Genomic DNA, 8,211 nt, shown 5'->3' on the forward strand with positions numbered 1-8,211 from the left:
TTTTTTTTTTTTCTCCGAATGCCTTCAGGGCAGGTTTGGCTGGCTTGAGTTGTGGGAATCGAACCACAGCAACCTGAGCCTGACTGCTTTCTTAAAGAACTGAGCTAAGGGGCAGGCCCCCCCATGTTTCAGTTCTTAAAACACTCCACATGCACATAAAATTTCTCACAAAACTTTATACATTCCCCCAAAACAAGAAATTAAATCAAATTCAATTTGTAGAAACCACATACTCTGCAGAGAACAAAACGATATTTGAAAGCTTTAACTTTTTATTAGATTTGGTACTGGAAAGTTTAAAATAGCCAACACTTTTCTAAAGCTTTATTAATAATATATGAATTTTTACTCATGCTGCTATTAGCTATTCATTAGCCAGAAATTTCAGCACCGATTCATTTTATCTCCCCTATTCTGTCAATAAATTAATAAATGCCATCAATTTCACATGCTAGAACCCATCATATCATTGGTATTCAACTGCTCTTTAAATCTCCACCACAACTTCGTTAGGTTCAAATCTCTCTGTTCTCTTTGTCCCCATTTGCGCTGTTCTGATGATTTGTGGAGCACCAGGTCTCCACAGCGGCACGGCTGAAGCAGCTTCCCGTGTGAACTGAGAGCAATTCTGTGGTCCTCACTCCACTGCATTCCGATTGTCCTTTGCTTACCGAAGACCAAGGCCACTGTTCACAGTTTATTTGAACAATGAAGTGATCCAGTTCTGACAGTTTCATCCTCAAACTTTTGAACTCTTACCTTTTGTTTTAACCTCAATAACTCAAAACCATCCTACCCTACAACTAAGTACTAAGCCTTTTTTCAAATTTCAAAATTGAAATGGATTTACTTGGAGAAATGCTTCTCAATTCTGCTTACGTGCATTATCAACCCTTATGATCTCATAATTCTCACATAACATTTCTAAGATTCATTTGCCCATCCCTGAAACAAAATGTGGAAACTCACGTATCAAAGGAGAAAAGGTTTAATTAGACTTACATGTCCACAGTTGGTCTGCTTAAGGCAGAAATGGCACAGTAGAAGTGCTAGAGTGGAATGCCTCTTGTGTACTATGAGGCGAGAATTGCCAAGCCTCCTAGTAAGCAGTGAGATGTAATGTTTATTGACTATCATGGGATGGTAGCAGGAATAGGTGCCATGGCAGCAGGATCAGGCAGCAGGAAGAGGAGGCCAGGAAGAGGAACTCCAGAAGAGCCTCCACACAGCACAGGCTTCCAGTATTTCAATATCAGACACCCTAACTTCAGACCTCCAATGTGGTCAAGGACCTCTGACTCCAGTAGTCTTGATTTTTACTGGTTAGGACCAATGATCTGTCATCCACGGGCTTCATGTCCTGAGTTTAAGCGTAGACAATCTCCGGGGCAGTACTGCATGCAGTGCTGAATGAAGGGAAAGTACGACTTCTGACTGCATCAGCAAAAGACGGGCACAGCAAAAGACAGCTGCCCCTAGCAGACAACAGCCAAGAAACAGCTGGACAGGATGAAGCAGGAGACAGGAACGCGCCCTCCTGGGTCAAGACCCAAAGTGACTGCCCGTTCCTATTGGCCCCACTTCCCTACAACTCATTCAGGCTGGGAGCTCCTCGGGGTTTTTGTCCACCAATCAGCATAGCGTTTCCGTGATTTAATCAGTTTCTAAAAGCCTGCTTTTGAATGCAAGAGGCACTGAGGGGACATTTGTGTCTAAACCATAACAGAATCATTTTTATATTTAATGACTGCTAGGCTTATCAGTATTCCCCACATATGGCAAATTTATACAGGTACAATGATTCAACAACAAACCAAAAGAAAACACTGGCTACCTCTTATAGGCCTTTCCATTGTGGATATGACATAGACAGCCAGAAAACCATAATCTATAGCAGCTAACCCTTCAGTTAATGTAAACTGTTAAGGGAAATGTAAGAAGGCCTGCAGAAAAGAAAACACTTATTTTATTTATTTATTCATGCTGCTAGGAATCATTTTGTTATTTTGAGACAGTTTTCCACTAGCTCCAAGTTTTTTATGGTGAGGGTGTTACCCATATTTTGACCTTCTAGCTTCAGTCTGTCAGAGTTCTGGGGTCAAAAGTGTGCACTACTTCTGTGTATTAGAATTTAGTTGTGGGGTTTTTCTAAGGATTTGCTGGTAAATGATTTGGGATTTTAAAAAGCATATGTGTGCATTCATTGATTTTTTTTTTCTGGTACTAGGAATCAAATTCAGGACCTTGTACTTCCTAGGCAGACAATTCTGCCACTGAGCTAGATCCCCAGCCCAAAATGCTGACTTTATTTTTGTTTGCGCTAATGGGGATTGAACTCAAGACATTGCACTTGCCAAGTAAGCACTCATTCTACTGAGCTATCTCCCTAGCCCAAAACGCTGACTTTAAGGAATCACAAAGCAGAATTGCAAGCAAGAAAGGCTGAAAAACAAATTAAGTGTGTAAATACATGGAAATCACCTTACCTATGACAGATATGGCATGATTAAACTGCTGAGGTTTTTAACTGTTTAGATTTTTTTTTACAATTAGTTCAAAATTGGTGTTTGCTCTTTCTAGCTTGATGCTAAAGAATGTGTAATAAATGATTGTATAGATTTAAAATGCCGACTTCAATTTTAAAAATAACTATTTCCACTATTCTTTGAAAAATCTAATCTCACAGCATTAAGCTCAAATCCTTATAAGAAAATCATAAAGTGATCCACTACTGTCTCCTGAGGAGACAGCCCTTTCTTCTGTTTGTCTCTTTCTGCAGACTCCCAATTCTCTGATGACCAATCCAGGTAACTTGTTTATAGGAGCAGTTATGTTCAATAAACAACTGATTTGCAGCTTGCTGTACAACACAGTAATTTATGTAATTCTTTACTTAACAGAAGAAAATTTTGAAAAACTATAATGTTAATAATCATTTCCTAAAAACTCAAGGTGAAATGTTTGTGCAGAAAATTCCTGTGGTATGTAAAATACAACTTTTCTCATATATTCTTGGAATGAGAGATTAGGTGAGTATGAGAGATGAATGGGATATGGGAATAGCTGCAGGCATGCACAATTTCTCAAGCCCACCTCTGCAAGGTCCCTCACTCTAATAAAGCTGATCAATTTCCTAGATTTGAGGAATAATGAGAATAGCAAGGAGTTTTTCCAAAATGATCTGAAATTTCTCCTATTATTCTGTCATGAAAGTTTGTTTTAACTTGTTTTAATATAATAAAAAATAGAGCAATGTGAAATTACACAACTTAACTTCATTCTTTTTGTGATTAATTTACTCAATGACTAAATGTGATTTGTAGTAAAACTAGATGCATGACTCTAACCCTCCACTGCAGAGACCACGTCAGGAGGATCCTGCTAATCTGAGGCTAGCCTGAGCTACATATGGAGATCATGAGTCTGGAGATGCAATCTTAAAAGTCAAACAACCACACAACTGAACAACAAACATAGGAAACCTAATTAAGATTATAACACAAGTGATTTTGATGAATTTTAAATTTATTAAAATTTAATTTAGTAATCTAAATGATTGCTTACATATTTTGGGGGTATTTTTATAGTAAACAAACTTTATTAACAGATTTTCTTTAAGCTAAATCTAAATGAATGTCAGACAGGAAAGAGACTATGATGAGCAACTTTTTCATGGCAATTCTTTTTAATCCCACTAATTTTTTTTTGTTGTTGTTTTGGTTTCTTTTCTTTTTTTAAATATTATTTTGAGAAACAAATAGCAGTGAAACAGTTTCAAAAACAATTAGTAAGATAGTTTCAATAATTAATACATTGCATATTATTGTCTTCATAGTGGTTATTCATAGCATAAGATGCAGACATGATATTCTTTCCATAAACTCTATAAGAACAAATTTTTCTATTCATTTAATTAAGAGCAAGTAGCTGTATAGCTATTTTGAATACACAGATACAAAATGGTCCTTCATTTGTAGCCCCTTTTATTGTTTATTTTTGTCAAATATGGGTATTCCATTGTCATTTAAATATTGTAGGTGCGTGAATTCAGAAAAATATTCCAATATAGTCCAATAGTCCATAGTAGTAATGGGTTTTCTGTAGGACTGGCAATGTCGGAAGTTGTTGACTTGAGCCTTTTACAGCTCAGCATATTAATATGGCTTCACTTTTTATACTTCGTTTTTATACTTTTCAGTTGGATGGCTAAGAACAAGAAAAAGCAAGACCTATGTAACAAGAAATGTAACTTTTGTATCTGACAAGATCAATCAAATCCCCTCAGGATTTACCCTGAAACTCTGTACTGAAGTTTGTTGATTCTTTGTTAGTGTCAGCCATGTGGAGGAGTCACGGCCATTGCTTGACAAATTTGCTCTTTGTGAAAGCCTGAGAGAATGTTTTCTCTCCTTTTGACTCTCCTTAGGCACACTCTGCATCATCAGTCACTTTCCTCTATAGCCCCATAATCTTCTTGATCAGTAAATTTTGGATACCACTGACTTACAGGATGTTACAGTACTTGGTCTCCTATGTTCTGAGTCTTCACTGACCTTGAAAGGCTAGGGCCAAATTGTTGGCTGACCTTGCAGACCTTCTTTTTTTCTAATTTTTGGTCCACAAACTTAGGTTGTTAACCCTCCAGAAGAGATGCTTATTATTATTACCCTACAACATAGGCAGTTGAGCTTAACTTAACTATCTTCTGAATATCAAACATCTTAGACATAACATGGAACTGGTATTTTCCATCAAGTATTGATATGTTAAACTTTAAGTTCATGCAGAATATGAAAAATAAAAAATAAAAAATAAAAAAAATTTAAAATAGGAGTAAACAATTACATATTTTTACACAGAAATTTAGAAATCTAACTGTATACAGCATTTTGGTAGGACAGTCCTGTGACATTTTTTTCTTGTCTCTTGCTTTCATTTATTTGATACCCTTTTTAAAGGGTATCAAACATTTTTTTAAACAAACATTTTTTTAAATGTTTTTAAACAAACATTTACTTGAGAGACAGCATGGCAGCAATTCGTATATCATGACAAGCAGTATGTATTTAGAAGACCAGAATGACAGGCATTCCAAGCATGAACTTACTATTACACTTTGCTATCTTTAGTGCAGTTGCTTAGTTCACAGGTATCAGCACAAATAGTTAGACAGGGTGAGAATCCTGTCAATTAACTGTTAGTTTCAAAAACCTGTTGAAGATTCTCTGGATCGTTTCCTTAACCATCTTGTGCATATAAATGTATGGGTAAGCCCACTAATGTACACAACAGTTGTTCTTGCTTTGTCCCTTAATGGGGACGTGAGGGTCTCTCTTTATCCTCCTGATGAGTCCCTGGGCCTCATTCCCTTTTGTTCTTGCCAGTCTCATTTAAGGGATTCTGCTTTTGTTTCTCCTACTAGATTTAGTAAATTACTTTGATATCTAAATCCCTATCAGGTATAATAGATGGAAAATAAAGTATATAATTTCTATATAATTTATTTATACTAATTTTTGTTGTTAAGAATTTACAGAACTTAGTTATTATGTTTATTGTTATGTTCTCTTAAGGTATTTAAGTATAGAAATCCAGTTTAAATTCATGTAGCATCAAATCTCTTAAGACATAATTCATTGACTAATGTTTCTACTGTAGTCCTCTTTGTATCACTTTCTAGTTTCCCTAAAATGTTGTATTGGCTTCCTTTTCTTAGGTGTAAAACGCCACAAAACTGTGGCATGGGTGCACTTACATAATATATCTAAGTTAAGAGCTGGGGAGATGGCTCTGTAGAATAAGCGCTTCCCTGGCAAGTGCTAGGGACTGAGTTCAATCCCTGGTTCTGCCAAAATAAACAAACAAAAAGAATATATCGAAGTTACATTTTTTTAACAAGTTATATATTTACTATTATGTAAAATCTTTAAGTTAATACACTTAATATATTTCCATTTTAAATTTTCTTGATTTTAATGATGGAATCCTTTCTGAGTTTATTTCTTTCCTTAAAACTACATTTGACTTTATGTTGTATTTTATGGAAAAACACTTCTCAATGTTTTGCTTTCCAATTCTTATATTTTCATTCACTGTTTAGATACATTTATTTTTTTTCTTCCACATCTTCCTTTGTTTGCTGATTTATATATACAAAATTTTATGAGATCTTTATTTTGTTAATAAATTTTCTTTTTCTAATGTACTCTTCTTCTCTTTATAGACTCATGTCCTTCTCTCTGGAGAAATTGTCCCTCAAGTTACATCATTATTATTTGCTACCTGATTTTAATGCTCCATTTGAATATTTTCATGATTAAAATATGCCTAAATATAAGAATAATAAATAAGGACAAAGAATTAAAAAGCTAAAATGATAAAATAATTTAAAAGTATACTATATTTCACACAAATATTATAAAATAGAAAATATTACCATCAAATATTTTTTCAAAATTTGGCTTCTTTTAGGACCTTGGCCCAGACACTGTATTATAAATTACTTCCTATAGAATAGCTTAATTGTATAACAATTGCTCTTTTATCTTTCAAAAATGAATGCTCATTCAATAACAAATAAGTTTGAGAAAATCCACACACCTATCTTTATACACTCCTTCATACTGTGCAGTGTCATGTGCACAAACACGTATGATCGTAATAGTAGTGTAAAGCATAATCTGTTGTTTTTTTTAACACTCAATTCATTTAATAGATGTGAAAAGCTTTTTCTGTGTTCTCTTTTTCCTATAGTTGAAATATAATTTTTTTAAAAAAGTTGAAAATTAGAATTTTATTTCATATTTTTACTTTCTACTTCTTGAAAAATGATGCAATTCCTTTAAACATGTCAAAATAAGTCTTAGGCCCATTACTATTCCATCACTTCCTGATCCTTCTGCATTCTTACATCATTCTTCTCTTTCCTTCTTAGTTGAGTCTTTATTTTGGATACTTGATAGCTACAAAATTCTTAGGTCTATCATATTATGAACATTTTGTTACATGAAGAGTATCACTAACATTCTGTGATATATTTTAGACTTATTAAAATATCCAAAGGAAGAAATACTAATTTCAAGATGAATTATTGATTTATTGTTTCAGTAACTACATATCTCTGTTCAGAGACCTACGAAGGAGAATAAAAAATTCTAAACTACGAATTGTTTCAGGGGTTGGTGAGATAGCTCAGTGGATTGAAGCACCTGCTTAGGCCATCTTAAGCAAAGTGGTGAGACCATGGTTCGATCCCAGGACCCACATGCCATGCCAACTGAGGTCAGCTGAGCTGGCCAGAGTCCAAGCATGCTGGTGCATGCCTGTAATCCCAGCGGTGGGAGGCTGAAAGCAGGAAGAACACCATGAGTCTGAGCTGCATGGTGAATCCTTTTAACAACCAAATACATTAAAAATAAATAAATAAATAAAATGTGTTGTTTCCAATAATTGCAAATGCTTAAATCAAACATGCTTTCAAATAGGTACAGTTCTTCAAAGATAAACCTGGGCCTCTGATTAAAATTATATGGTGAAAAGAAAAAATAAATTTTTGATATTTCTTTTACCATGTGTATGTAATCATTTAATCTTCCAAGTTAAAAGGCTCTGCTTTTTTGTTTGTTTGTTTGTTTGTTTGTTTGTTTGTACAGAGGATCAAACTCAGGATCCTATACTTGCCAGATGCTGATGCCACTGAGCTATTTCCCCTGAATCTGCTCATTTGTGTTGTGTTGTAGTTTTTGTCTTCCTGTCTGTTTGTCTCTGGCCTTCATGCTATAAAGTTTCCTAAACAATTTGTGTTTAAGAGTGATAGAGTAAAAAGGTGACAGGCAACTCCATAAGGTACTTGTGGCTCACGAATATAGCATATCTTCTACATTCTGTAAGTGGCTTTATGCTTTGTGGAATATATGATGACTACAAATCTTTTTTGTTCAGTTTTATAAAGAAGGTTGGGTTTTACAAAACAACACCATTCTATCCTGACTGGATGTCACTGGCCATTAGTCTGAGTTCTGGTTTCAGTACAAAAGGGCCAGTCCACAGCATCAAGTGTGCAGGACCTCGCTCTGACCTGTTGCTTTAGAGTCTTTACTTCTTGTGATCTCTAGACTACTGATGTTTCCCAGTTCAGAGCAGAAGTCTTTGCTTTGTACTGGGTAAAAGATGGTTTCTTGCCTGTATAAGAAAAACAACTAAAATAATCTG

The sequence above is a fragment of the Octodon degus genome, unplaced genomic scaffold (genome assembly GCF_000260255.1).
Source record: "Octodon degus isolate 3935 unplaced genomic scaffold, OctDeg1.0 scaffold00068, whole genome shotgun sequence".
NCBI classification, from domain to species: Eukaryota; Metazoa; Chordata; class Mammalia; order Rodentia; family Octodontidae; genus Octodon; species Octodon degus.